Source organism: Pinus tabuliformis, chromosome 5_2, assembly GCF_031772625.1.
Source record: "Pinus tabuliformis cultivar Carrire ecotype Pingquan chromosome 5_2, CPIR1, whole genome shotgun sequence".
In the NCBI taxonomy this organism is placed as follows: domain Eukaryota; kingdom Viridiplantae; phylum Streptophyta; class Pinopsida; order Pinales; family Pinaceae; genus Pinus; species Pinus tabuliformis.
The window spans coordinates 832748657-832761996 of NC_142306.1; the positions used below are offsets into that span (position 1 = coordinate 832748657).

At 37.2% G+C, this 13340-nt stretch overlaps 1 pseudogene; it reads right to left on the minus strand.

Annotated features, from left to right (window-relative positions):
• Window positions 1–11368: 11368 nt before the first annotated feature.
• LOC149161906 (cinnamoyl-CoA reductase 1 pseudogene) lies at window positions 11369–12217 on the minus strand (annotated as a pseudogene).
• Window positions 12218–13340: the final 1123 nt, after the last annotated feature.

Below are 13340 nucleotides of genomic sequence, written 5' to 3' on the forward strand. Positions count from 1 at the left end.
TTGCATTCATATAGGGTCTCATAACCCACATGGATATTTATTACTTTTTATATCCTTCCCCTTCGCACCTTGTTTACTTACATTTAACTTCCCTTCAACTAATATCGCCTTTCCTGGCATTCATATAGGATCTTGTAACGCATCTTGTTTGGGCCTTTTTAAGTTGATTCACTTACAAAGTTTCAAATTATGAATATACAGCTTTTAGATTTCTTTTAATTTCATTATCATATTTATAAAATCTTATCATTCATTACAATATTCTTGAACAAAGTAATCATATCAATTTATTAAAATTAATTATATTGAATATCCTCTTTAAATTCTTTTTAATCTCATTTTTTTAATAAAATTTTATTATCACTTTTATAAAATTTTATTATTTTATTATATATAATCTTGACAAATAAATATAATAATAATAATTTTTTATGATTATAATTAAATTTGACCATTTTTCTTTGATGGTAATTACATTAATTATGCATAAATTTTTAGTTTTTTTTACATCATTAAATTGATTATATTAAATATCTTTTGATTAATTTATAACTCCACTATCCCTAATGATTTCATCTATTAATTATTTCATCAATGTTTAATTTAATATAAAGAAAAACTATCACATCATTCCCAACACCCACCCAAACACAAACATGTCACTTTCACTCAAACATAAACCTTAATAAAAATTATATTAGCCGCCTATTTTCACGGATACTTGAACCATCCTTAAACATTATGGAATTTTATTTTTATATAACCATATAATGAGAGTGTTCTTCAATATGTCACCATCACAAACACCTTTACAATTTAAAAAATCAATATGCATTGTTTTTTCATTTTAAGATTTTTTTGAGATTATAGATAATAATTAATATAAAATAAATATAATTGACAATTTATATAACAATGTCCAAAAGGTATTTTTTTTTTATCACATTGTTTTCATGATTATATAGTGAATATAAAAAATAAAATAAAAAATTATATATATATATATATATATATATATATATATATATATATATATATATATTATATTATATTTATTTTATAGCATAAAATGTAATTATTTTTATGGATCTCTATATTTAATATTTATAGTGTTAATATTTAATAGGGGTGAAAAATCAAATCGTGAGTGGGATCGTGGGAACGCAAATCACTTCACCTAGTCTCGAGCTTAATAATCAGGGGACGTGGCATGATCTTTAATTCAGAGTTGGTGCGGAAAAGTTATATTAAGCATGTTGGAGTTAGGTTGGTGGTTGTAGGTCCTCCACTGTAGTTGCTGGTTGTCGATTGTGGTCTGGTGTTTGAACAAGAAAAAGGGTTGGCTTTATGGAGGCCCTACCAGATAGTTAACACTTGTCAAAAATGGTATTTTCTTGTTATACTACTTGTTTTGCCTACATTCTCAAGGGAAAATGGGGCGTGTGAGTAAAATTGGGGATCTAGGACATGGAATTTTTGTGTGTTTTGAGGAATTGTGAAGTGATGATGCCACACTTCCTTCACTGCTGGTAAGATTGTAGTGGTGCCTCTCTCTTGGTAGTCATTTATCCTTGGAGGTATGCTAGATCCTTGCTTCTAGTTGGCTCTCTTGTTTTTTTTTGGTGTTTTGTATCTTTTCTGTTTAGCTGAAATCTCTTTGGTGGTTTTATATGCAATTTGGTTTCTATGGCTTGATCATTTATCAATCTTTTGTGATGAGGGAAAATTTGTGGGTATAGACCTAGGTTCTCAGCCCGTCTTCCCCTGGACTTCTCCTTCGATGTCATCTGGTAAATTTGATAAGAGGGGGTTGCTCGTTCGGTGCTAGTTGCTATTGTGGTTTGGGAGTTTGTAATGTTGATTCTCTTCCTAGTTTTTGAGTGTTTCTATGGGAGTGCAGTCATGAGGCCTTTCGAGTATTTCGAATTCTATGGTTATCTTTTATCTTTGTCTAGAAGATAAATGTAACATACAATAGTTATATGTTCTAGACCATGGTTTTGTGATTTTTGGGTTCATGCTTCATGGTTTAGATGGAATTCAATTGCACTTCTTATTTGAGCTTCTCAGGTGTGTTGGGCACATTCAAAATTGGGATATTCCCAAAGACTATGACTCTTTCTCTATCCTGGCTACATGTAATTTGACTCAATGGAAAATGTCTAATACTCTTTGCAGTTATAGTTTCCCTGCGATTCTGGACAGTCATGAAATGCCACACAAATGTGATCGCCCCAGTTGGGGTGCTGAGGAAAGGGATCAATCCAACTTCCCTCTTCTAGAGGCAGCAACTCCAATGAAACCTACCCCTACCGAGGAACCTAATTCTCCTAATCGACATGAAGAACGCCATTGTTCGGAGGGGTTTTCATGTCATGTTGGACATGCTAGCTCAAATTCTGAAGTGTTAAAAGAATTCTCACCATGCACAGGAAACATCAAGTGTCTATCGAGTAGCTCTTAAAGCTAAGGCATCATGACAAAAATGAACTCATTTCCTTCATGAATGGCCTCTAATGGAATCAATGACACATGTAAGATAGCTTGGCTCCTCTCCAACACAGTCAATGGTGTCTATAAGAAATATTGGATCATATGGATTGTCCTTTGAGCCATATGGAAACATATGTGCATTGTGGCTTTCAGACGCCTCCCCCCCCCTTTGTTCTCCACATTCATGGTAAACCTACTATGTCTTAATCTTACTAGATTTTTGGTCCTATGTCCCTTTCAGTTCTTGGACAACCAAATGGAAATGACTTAGAGAGCATTTTTGAAAACAATTTTCTCATCGACAAATCTAGTATGAATGACACAATAATATTTTTTTCAATGTGTAGATGTAATTTTGATTTATAAATGCAAAAACATATATATATGAATTAAGTTTATTTTGGGTGGTTGAGTGGAATAGTTCTTATCTTCTCACCCAAATTCAAGTATTCTAAGTTAGAAATATTTTTAAATTATATGTTCAAATCTATACGGATAAAATATGGTACGATTTGGAAAAGTTAATTTCCATGATGTCTTAACTCATAAACTCATAAGTGAAGAATTTTTGCGCCCAAAGGGATTCTACAACAGTGTATGAGGGAGATGTTGTCAAGTAACGTTACATAAAAAGATATATGTGTGTGTGTGTGTGTGTGAGTGTCATATTTGTATATGTGAGAGATGTTGTGTGTAAAGTTACTTTAAAAAAAATAATAAACTTTTCAGTATGAGGGATATATGTGAGAGATGTTGTGTGTAATGTTACTTTAAAAAAATAATAAAGTTACTTTAAAATTTTACTTTTTAGTATGAGGGATATATGTGAGGGATGTTACATGTGAGAGATGTCGTGTGTAACGTTACTTTAAAAAAAAATCACGTTACTTTAAAAATTTACTTTTTAGTATGAGGGATATATGTAATTTCTTCATTGAGCCTAGTTCTAATGCCTATAGTATCATGCTAGAAATGTGTAAAGTAATGTAATGTAAACATTTTAACTCAATGAAAATAAAATAAAAATAAGAAAATAAAAATAACCTTAAAAATTAAATAGTAAAGAAATAAAAAACGGCCATGGTATTCATGTGGAATATAACATATTTTAGGGGGAAATTAAACTACCCTAGATCCATCTTAGTTTGATGTTATATTTAGATGCATAATTAGTTCTAGAAAATGATGGTGTTGAATCCATGTAGCCCGTGAAGTTAAAAAGCCTAAATTATTGATATGTTTTAGAGGTGTGGAAATATTTGGAAAAATATAATTTTTACATTCTATCTAATATTTTTTCCACTTCCATCCACCTTACACTAGGTCATATTGGGAAAAATATAATATTAAATATTACATTTTACCCAATATTTACCTAAAATTGGTCCACTTCTCATTGTGATTTTTCTTTATATTTGAAGTTTGCAGGTAAACAAACTCAACCTCAACTATAAAATTAGCGAGGGTGAGGGGAAATATTGCATAAAATGTAATATTTAGGTAAAATGTAATAATATTACATTTTAATTAGTGTTTCCCCATCTCTCGCCACTTTTTGTTGTGACTTGTACTAGTAAATATTGTAATATTATATTTTATCCAAGACTTCCCATCACCCGCTTTAGTTTTTATTAAAAAAATTCTTTAACATTTCGACTTAGTAATAATAAAATAAAAAATATAAATTAACAATTATAATTATAATTATAATCAATAATTAAACCAACCTAAATCTATTTTAATTCTTGATCTATAAATACAAAGAAAAATCTAATTTCTTGAGATACAAACATCCAAAATTAAAATAGATTTAAGCTTATATACCAATTTACTTCTAACCAAATTATAACCTTGCTACACAATACTTTACCTTTATTATTTTACAATTAAATAATCATTTTTATAAAGTATTGGGAAAAATATTATAATATGAAATTTTGTCAACGATTCAAAATAAAATAAAATGTGTTGATTTCATACTCTAAGATGAATGGTATGGCGAGGGGTCTCTGTGAGGGTTCATGTAAAAAGACCGCAAACCACCGATAGAAGATGTAAATACTACGCGCTTCACCCAATTTCTGCGCACGCCTCCATAACATTCCTCGTTCCTGTTGGGTATTTCTCTGTCAAAATCCCAAAAACACAATATAAAATGCACACAGAGACAATGCTCTGTTTCTCTCCATAATCTTAACTCAGCGGAAGGCTACAAATTATTTATCAGAACAGAGTATTACACTCATAAACAAGGATTTGTATTCATTAAAATTGAAAAACCTGATACAATATTCTTCCTCTGCTGTTCAGAGGGATTTACCAAAAGGAAAACACACATTCATTACAGTCTACGCTGCTGCATATTGCAAACATACACTTGCGCTGCTGCGCTTCTGCTCACACACACAAAAAACAATACACATCTAACTTACATACATAATCTGAATAGTTTTAATGAACAAAAATGGAGTCCCATACTGGGAACTGCTCGAGGTTGTCCTTCACGTCCTTGACTGAGTTACTTATTAACTGCGGTAGCTGAAGATTGAATGTCTTCCTACTCGCCCATGCTGTAAATTGAAAGCTTCTGCCTGCTATGCTGTACTGTTCCATGCTCACTTAACTGCCTCCGCGGCAATTCTCTGCTTCTTCATATATATTTGAAAACATATGCAAAACACTGCTAAATCATGAAAAATGGCCTTGGGCGGATTTCAAATATTATACAGTTTGGCTCCGGAAACCCATCGGGTCCGAGCTTCATCGCATGGCGCTTATATAAAAATGGTTGTGTCCCCATGGTTTCCCAATTGCGATATGCCACTTGCACTATGGGCCGATCCTTTGCTTTTCCTTATATTTCGAAAATACATAAAATACATTGAAAATGCCCTGAGCGCGGACTTGAAAATTTATTAAAAACTATTTATAATGTTGTCGGGTCCGCTCCATCACGTCGCAACTTTACTCATGTTAAAGACCCCGACCCTATGACATTGTCGATAGCGATGTGCCGATAGCGATATCGGCGATCACTCATCGCAAACACAAAAGCTTCTTTATAAGTCCTTCACTTCGACTTTGCCGATGCGATATCGGCGATCGCTCGTCGGCGATATTTCATATCGCTGCCGCTGCCTGCCTCCGATGCTCCAACCCGCCGATATGCCGACTTGCCGATACGCCGACGCGATCTGGACCGTTGATCGGTTAGATCTGACGGCTGAGGTTAAAGCGGATCTTTAAGCCTGCGATTTGGTTTTTCTCATAATGTTGGAGTGTTTATGCCTCCCGATCCTTGGTGAAGGGCTCGGTTATTGTCTTCATGCTGCCGCATGGCTCAACTGTTGCACAGTTGAAATTATATTTTCAACACTCCCCTTTAATTTCAACTGTCGGGCATTCAATCATACCCAAACACTTCCTCAAAAATTCAAGGCTTTTCTGATCCAATGGCTTTGTCAAAATGTCTGCTACCTGTTCCTGAGTCCTGCAATGTTGTAGAACAATTTCTCCATTGTTCACCAATTCTCTGATGTAGTGAAACCTTGTATCAATGTGTTTCGTTCTTTTGTGAAACACAGAATTCTTGGACAGTGCAATAGCTGAGCTATTGTCACAATAAATTACTGTTGCTTTTGCCTGCTCTTGGCCTAAGCTCCTCAACATTCTTCTCATCCACACTCCTTGACATGCTGCTGCTGTAGCTGCCACGTACTCTGCTTCTGCTGTAGACAACGCCACAATTGGCTGTTTCTTGGAAGCCCATGAAATGGCTCCTGAACCCATGTGAAAAATATAACCGGATGTGCTTTTCCGATCATCCACACTTCTAGCCCAATCGCTATCAGTGTATCCAACTAAATCTGAATGTTCTGAGGCATGATATAGAATTCCAAACATTTTGGTACCTTTCACATACCTCAAAATTCTCTTTGCTGCCTGCCAATGTGCCTCCTTCGGCCTCTCCATAAATCTGGATATCAAACTAACAGCATACATTAAATCAGGCCTAGTTGCTGTTAAATACATAAGGTTGCCCACAATGCTTTTATATAAGCTAGGATCAAAATCCTTGCTGCTGTCCTCTCTGCTGAGCTTTAATCCCATTACTGTGGGAGTGATTGCTGCCTTGCATTCTTCCATTTTAAATCTGCCCAAAACTTGATTTACATATCTTGCTTGAGATATAAAAATTCCTTTTTCATTTTGATCTACTTCTATGCCTAAGAAGTATCTCAAGAAACCCATGTCAGTCATTTCAAATTCCTCTTTCATGACTGATTTAAAATTCTCAATAAGATAAATATCATTTCCAGTGAAAATAACATCATCTACATACAAGACAACAATTAAAATTTTACCATCCTTTTCCTTGATATAGACTGTGGGTTCTCCTTCACACTTGTCGAATTCATTATCCAATAGATATGAATCTATCCTGCTGTACCATGCTCTTGGCGCTTGCTTCAGCCCATAAAGAGCTTTCTTCAATTTGCACACTTTGTGCTCTTCACCTTTCTTCTCATATCCGAGAGGCTGTTCCACATAAACCTCTTCCATTAACACTCCATTTAGGAATGCTGATTTCACATCCATTTGGTAGACTTTCCATTTGTTTTGAGCTGCTATGGACAACACTGTTCTCACGGTTTCCATTCTTGCAACCGGTGCGAAAGTCTCTTCGTAATCTCTCCCATATTGCTGCTTGTACCCTTTGACAACAAGCCTTGCCTTGTGTCTTTCTATCTTGCCTTCAGCATTGCATTTGGTCTTATACACCCATTTGACTCCAATAACTTCTTTACCTTTTGGTAGCTCTACCAAATCCCATGTCTTGTTTCTTTCTGTGGCATTCATCTCCTCATCCATAGCTTCTATCCATTTCTTATCTTTAATTGCATTTTCGAAATGAATAGGATCATCAACATGACAATACAAGGCAAATAAGGAATTCATTCCTTCATTATAAATGTCACTTAAGTTTCTGAACTTTTTACCTCTTTCACTTGGTCTGCAAGTGCTTGAGGATGCACTTGAATTTCCTCCTTGTGGTGTGCTTGGAGAAGCACTTTCATTTATCCTCAATGGTGTACCTTGCTGTTCTTGTGTTGGTGCTGCTGTTTGGGGATTCATTTCAGCCACCTCTTCTTCATCTTCATCATGAGACAAACAGTTTTTAACATTCACTGTTTTCTCTATGCTTCCATCCCAAGCTTCCTCTTCAATGAATTGAACATCTCTGCTGACAAAAAACTTCTTGGTAGATGGGATATACAACCTGTAGGCTTTGGATTCCTCACTGTATCCAATGAAGATGCATTTCTCCCCTTTGCTGTCCAACTTCCTCCTTAGCTGATCTGGTATGTGTGCATAGGCCACACATCCAAAAACTCTCATGTGGGTGACTCCTTGCTTTCTCCCACTCCATGCCTCTTCTGGCACTTTGTTCATGACTGCTTTTGTAGGACACCTGTTCAAGATATAAATTGCACAATGTACAGCTTCAACCCAATACTCATTTGGCAAATGCTTTGCCTTCAACATGCTCCTCGCCATATCCATAATGGTTCTGTTCTTCCTTTCAGCAACTCCATTTTGCTGTGGGGTGTACCGAGTTGTAAACTGTTTATGAATTCCATTTTCTCTGCAAAACCGCAGGAATTCTTTGGAGATATACTCACCTCCTCTGTCTATTCTCAAAACTTTGATGCGCAGCCCACTCTGATTTTCCACAAGTGCTTTGAAATTTCGGAATTTTTCAAATGCCTCTGATTTGTTTTTCAAAAAATAAATCCAAGTTTTTCTTGTGAAATCATCAATAAATGTTAGGAAATATTGGCTGCTTGCTAATGATGGATCTTGCATTGGTCCACACAAATCTGAGTGGATAATCTCTCAGGGTGCCTTTGCCCTTATACTTTTCCCTGATGGAAAACTCTCTCTATGTTGTTTGCCCAATATACAACCTTCACAAAGGTTGTCCGGCTTCTCTATCAATGGTAATCCTCTTACCATTCCTTTTCTGCTTAATAGGTTTAGACCTCAAAAATTTAGATGCCCAAATCTCAAGTGCCATAACCAATTTTCATCCTTTTGCACGCTTTGGAAGGCCTCTTGGGTGACTGCTGCCATTTCCTTCTTGTTCTTCAAGTCTGCCCTGATCCGGAGAGGGAACATCCTGTTCCTTGTCATCTTCACTTCAGCAATACATCTTTTGCTGGGTGGTATATCCATGATGGTGCACACATCATTTACAAAGTAAACATTGTAACCCTTTTGGACAAGCTGTCCAATACTCAAGAGGTTACATCTCATTCCGGGGACATAGTATACATCTGCTATGGTTTTCCTTTCTCCTTGCTTTGTAAATATTTTTACCTCCCCTTTTCCCATAACAGACACTTTACTATCAGTTCCTAGTGTGACCTCTGATTTCAAATTCTGATTTAAGGCTGAAAAGAGGGCTATATTCCCTGTCATATGGTTGCTGCAACCTGAGTCTAAAAACCAAATATCTTCACTATTTGTTTCAGCCATATTACAAGCTAACAGCACATTATCTTGGCTGACATTTTCTCTAGTGACATTTGCATTTTGTCTATTACTCATATCATGCTGCTTTTTCCTACACTCACTGGCATAATGCCCATATTTTTTACAGTAATAGCATTGGACATTGGATTTTTCATACCTTTGTCCTTGAGCATGATGTTGTCCTCCTTGTTGGCTGCTGCCTTGGCCTTGGTTCTGATTTGGATTGCTGCCTCTTCCTTGAGTATTTGCTGGACTGTTCTTTCCACCTCTGTTCTGGCTTCTGCCTCTTCCTCTCTTGTTTCCTCTTCCTTGACCTCTTCCTCTTCCAAAGGACATCTGGGTCTTGAAGGCTTGCTCAAGAGATGAGTTTTCATTTCTACTCAACCTCTGTTCATGTGTTATCAGTGATGCATGAAGCTCATCAACTGAAAAGTTTGAGAGATCCTTTGTCTCTTCAATGGTGGTGACAATCGCATCAAACTTTGAGGGTAAGACCCTCAATATTTTCTCCACAATCCTCCTTTCTTCAAGCATCTCGCCATGAGATCTTATTTGTGTAACCAGGCCAATTACTTGAGTGAAGAATGAGTCAATATTATCTGACTCCTTCATGCACAGATTCTCAAAATCTTTTCTCAGCAATTGTAGTTTTGTTGTCTTCACTTTCTCCATTCATTGATAGGCTGTTTTGAGAGTTTGCCATGCTTCTTTGGATGACTTAGCTGCTGCTAATCTTGGAAACACGCTTCCATGCACTGCTTGATACAAGAAGAAGAGGGCTTTTGAGTCCTTCTTCTTGTGGCTTTTCAACAGATCCTTCTTTCCCTGAGTTAATGCATTAAACTCATTTTCATCTGCTGGTTGTTCAAAACCATCCTCAACAATTTCCCATAAGTCTTGGGAAGCAAAGAGGGCTTTCATTGTTATTGCCCAATAGTCATAATTTTTGCCATCGAATAGTGGGAGCTGCATACCCATACTATTGCTGGTGCTGGTGCCTGCCATTCTTTCTCTTTTAATTTGGATTCTTTTGCTGAACTTCGCTCTGCTAGAGAAGGTGCTACAGCAAAAGTCTTTCCTTCAGCTTCTTTGACTGCTTCAAAGAGCCTGGATTAGCTCCGATACCACTGTTCGGTATTTCTCTGTCAAAATCCCAAAAACACAATATAAAATGCACACAGAGACAATGCTCTGTTTCTCTCCAGAATCTTAACTCAGCGGAAGGCTACAAATTATTTATCAGAACAGAGTATTACACTCATAAACAAGGATCTGTATTCATTAAAATTGAAAAACCTGATACAATATTCTTCCTCTGCTGTTCAGAGGGATTTACCAAAAGGAAAACACACATTCATTACAGTCTACGCTGCTGCATATTGCAAACATACACTTGCGCTGCTGCGCTTCTGCTCACACACACAAAAAACAATACACATCTAACTTACATACATAATCTGAATAGTTTTAATGAACAAAAATGGAGTCCCATACTGGGAACTGCTCGAGGCTGTCCTTCACGTCCTTGACTGAGTTACTTATTAACTGCGGTAGCTGAAGATTGAATGTCTTCCTACTCGCCCATGCTGTAAATTGAAAGCTTCTGCCTGCTATGCTGTACTGTTCCATGCTTACTTAACTGCCTCCGCGCCAATTCTCTGCTTCTTCATATATATTTGAAAACATATGCAAAACACTGCTAAATCATGAAAAATGGCCTTGGGCAGATTTCAAATATTATACAGTTTGGCTCCGGAAACCCATCGGGTCCGAGCTTCATCGCATGGCGCTTATATAAAAATGGTTGTGTCCCCATGGTTTCCCAATTGCGATATGCCACTTGCACTATGGGCCGATCCTTTGCTTTTCCTTATATTTCGAAAATACATAAAATACATTGAAAATGCCCTGAGCGCGGACTTGAAAATTTATTAAAAACTATTTATAATGTTGTCGGGTCCGCTCCATCGCGTCGCAACTTTACTCATGTTAAAGACCCGACCCTATGACATTGCCGATAGCGATGTGCCGATAGCGATATCGGCGATCGCTCATCGCAAACACAAAAGCTTCTTTATAAGTCCTTCACTTCGACTTCGCCGATGCGATATCGGCGATCGCTCGTCGGCGATATTTCATATCGCTGCCGCTGCCTGCCTCCGATGCTCCAACCCGCCGATATGCCGACTTGCCGATACGCCGACGCGATCTGGACCGTTGATCGGTTAGATCTGACGGCTGAGGTTAAAGCGGATCTTTAAGCCTGCGATTTGGTTTTTCTCATAATGTTGGAGTGTTTATGCCTCCCGATCCTTGGTGAAGGGCTCGGTTATTGTCTTCATGCTGCCGCATGGCTCAACTGTTGCACAGTTGAAATTATATTTTCAACAGTTCCTTTTACCGCTGGCTCTATCACCTGATTCTGCATCATTATAAACAATATTTCATCTGTACTGTCGGGTGGATCATCAATCTGCTGTATCTTGATTAAAATGACCAGTTTCGAGTGGAAGCTCCACCTGGGGACAAACATCTTATGTTTCCCTCATAATGTTCCACCCTAAACCTCTGTCGTTTCAATTGAAAAAAATATAGTTTCTCTAAATGAAAAAAAAGATTGGCAACGCAAATATTCAATATGTGCATTCATAAATGTGAAAACCCAAGAAAGAAATATGAATATAAGAGATGATATGATATGTATATATGAGAGGAGAAATAATAATTACAGGGTCATCGTTGAGAAGGCAAGCCATGTGAAAGACACCATGACATCCTCGAATAACTGTGACTAAGCTCTGGTAATCGAGAATATCAGCTTTCACAATCTGCAGTCTCTCTTTCGCCCCTCCCAGTTCTCTCAGATGCTCATACTTGCCATCCTCTGTATTTCAATCTTGAAATAGTTAGAATCCATTCCATTCAAACTAAACAGAGTTTACACACAATTATGTCATTGAAAAAAAAAAGTGGCTGTTACCAGGAGGTCCTGGGATCAATTCACAGTGAACCTAGTTATGGGCGAACCTAATCAAGATTATGTTGGTGAAAGTAGTAAATATAACCTACCGGGATTGCCACGAACTGCCCCTCTGACAGAATAGCCTTTGCTGAGGAGTTTCTTGACCACCCACGAGGCAATGAATCCCCCTGCTCCCATCACACAAACATCTTGATCTGATCTCATTGTTTATTGCAGCCGCAATCTAGAGGAAGCAGTGAGCTGTAAATGCCTAACTTGGGTTTCTTGTTTGAAGCTATCAGTTGAAATACGACAGGTGAAGAGTCGTTGGAGGTGTGGGAAATGAAGGGGAGAGATCATACCCTTTTAAAGAACATGAAGTAGGGGTGGGAAGATACTGAGAAAATATTGAAAAGGCTTAAGAAACCAACATGTTAGCTAACCTTACATTGGAAACTCAAGGTTGCCACCTAAACGTGTTGTTGGGGCAGCCGACGCAGGCTGACAAGTTGTTGAGTAATTACTTGAGAAATACAAAATGAAAGCTGAATAAGTCTGGCGAGGGCATGGGACAATAAAATATAATCTGCTTCCATGAAGGAGGAGGGTTACTGAAAGAACGAAAACACAGGCGGAGGATTCCTTCTACATGTTGTGGAAGAATTGGTTTGAGTGTTTAGGTTAAAACAGAAACGTGTCAGTCGCTGATAAATTGAAACCTCGGTCGTGTTATATTAAGTTGGGTCTGGATTGACTTCATGTTTTTTTATACTGCGCACTTTCCCAATATTTTATTCTCACTCCTAAACATGGCTCCGTGCACTGTCCCAATATTTTCTTCTCGCTCACTTTTGATTTTCTTGGCTGCGCAGCAACAACTGCCACTGAGTTGACGATGTCTCTTTGTGATTAGGTTTTAATGAAGAAAATAACTATTTATATTAATAAAATAAATATTAGTTTGGATTTGGATTGACTCTATGACTTTCCCACTATTTTTCTCTCGGTCGACGCCTGGGACGGCGGAACTTGGAAGGTACAACGGCTCCTTTTGTCCAGAGAGCGATACCTTCCACCGAGTTGACTGCGTCTCCATGAGATGAATCATTTGAAATTGAAACATCAAACGTTGCAATTATTACCAATTTGTATTTTCATTGTGTTCTAAAATTGGAATCTCATTTCTTGAGTTTGAAACGTTAAAGTTACAGTTACTAGAAATTTGTATTATGAAGGTGGAATCTCATTCCTTGAGGACACCGCACCCTTATGGTGAGTTAGATTCTATAGTGTTCCGGTGTGAAGAAACGTTTAGTTTGTGACTTCAGCTTAAATTGGTGATCTGACC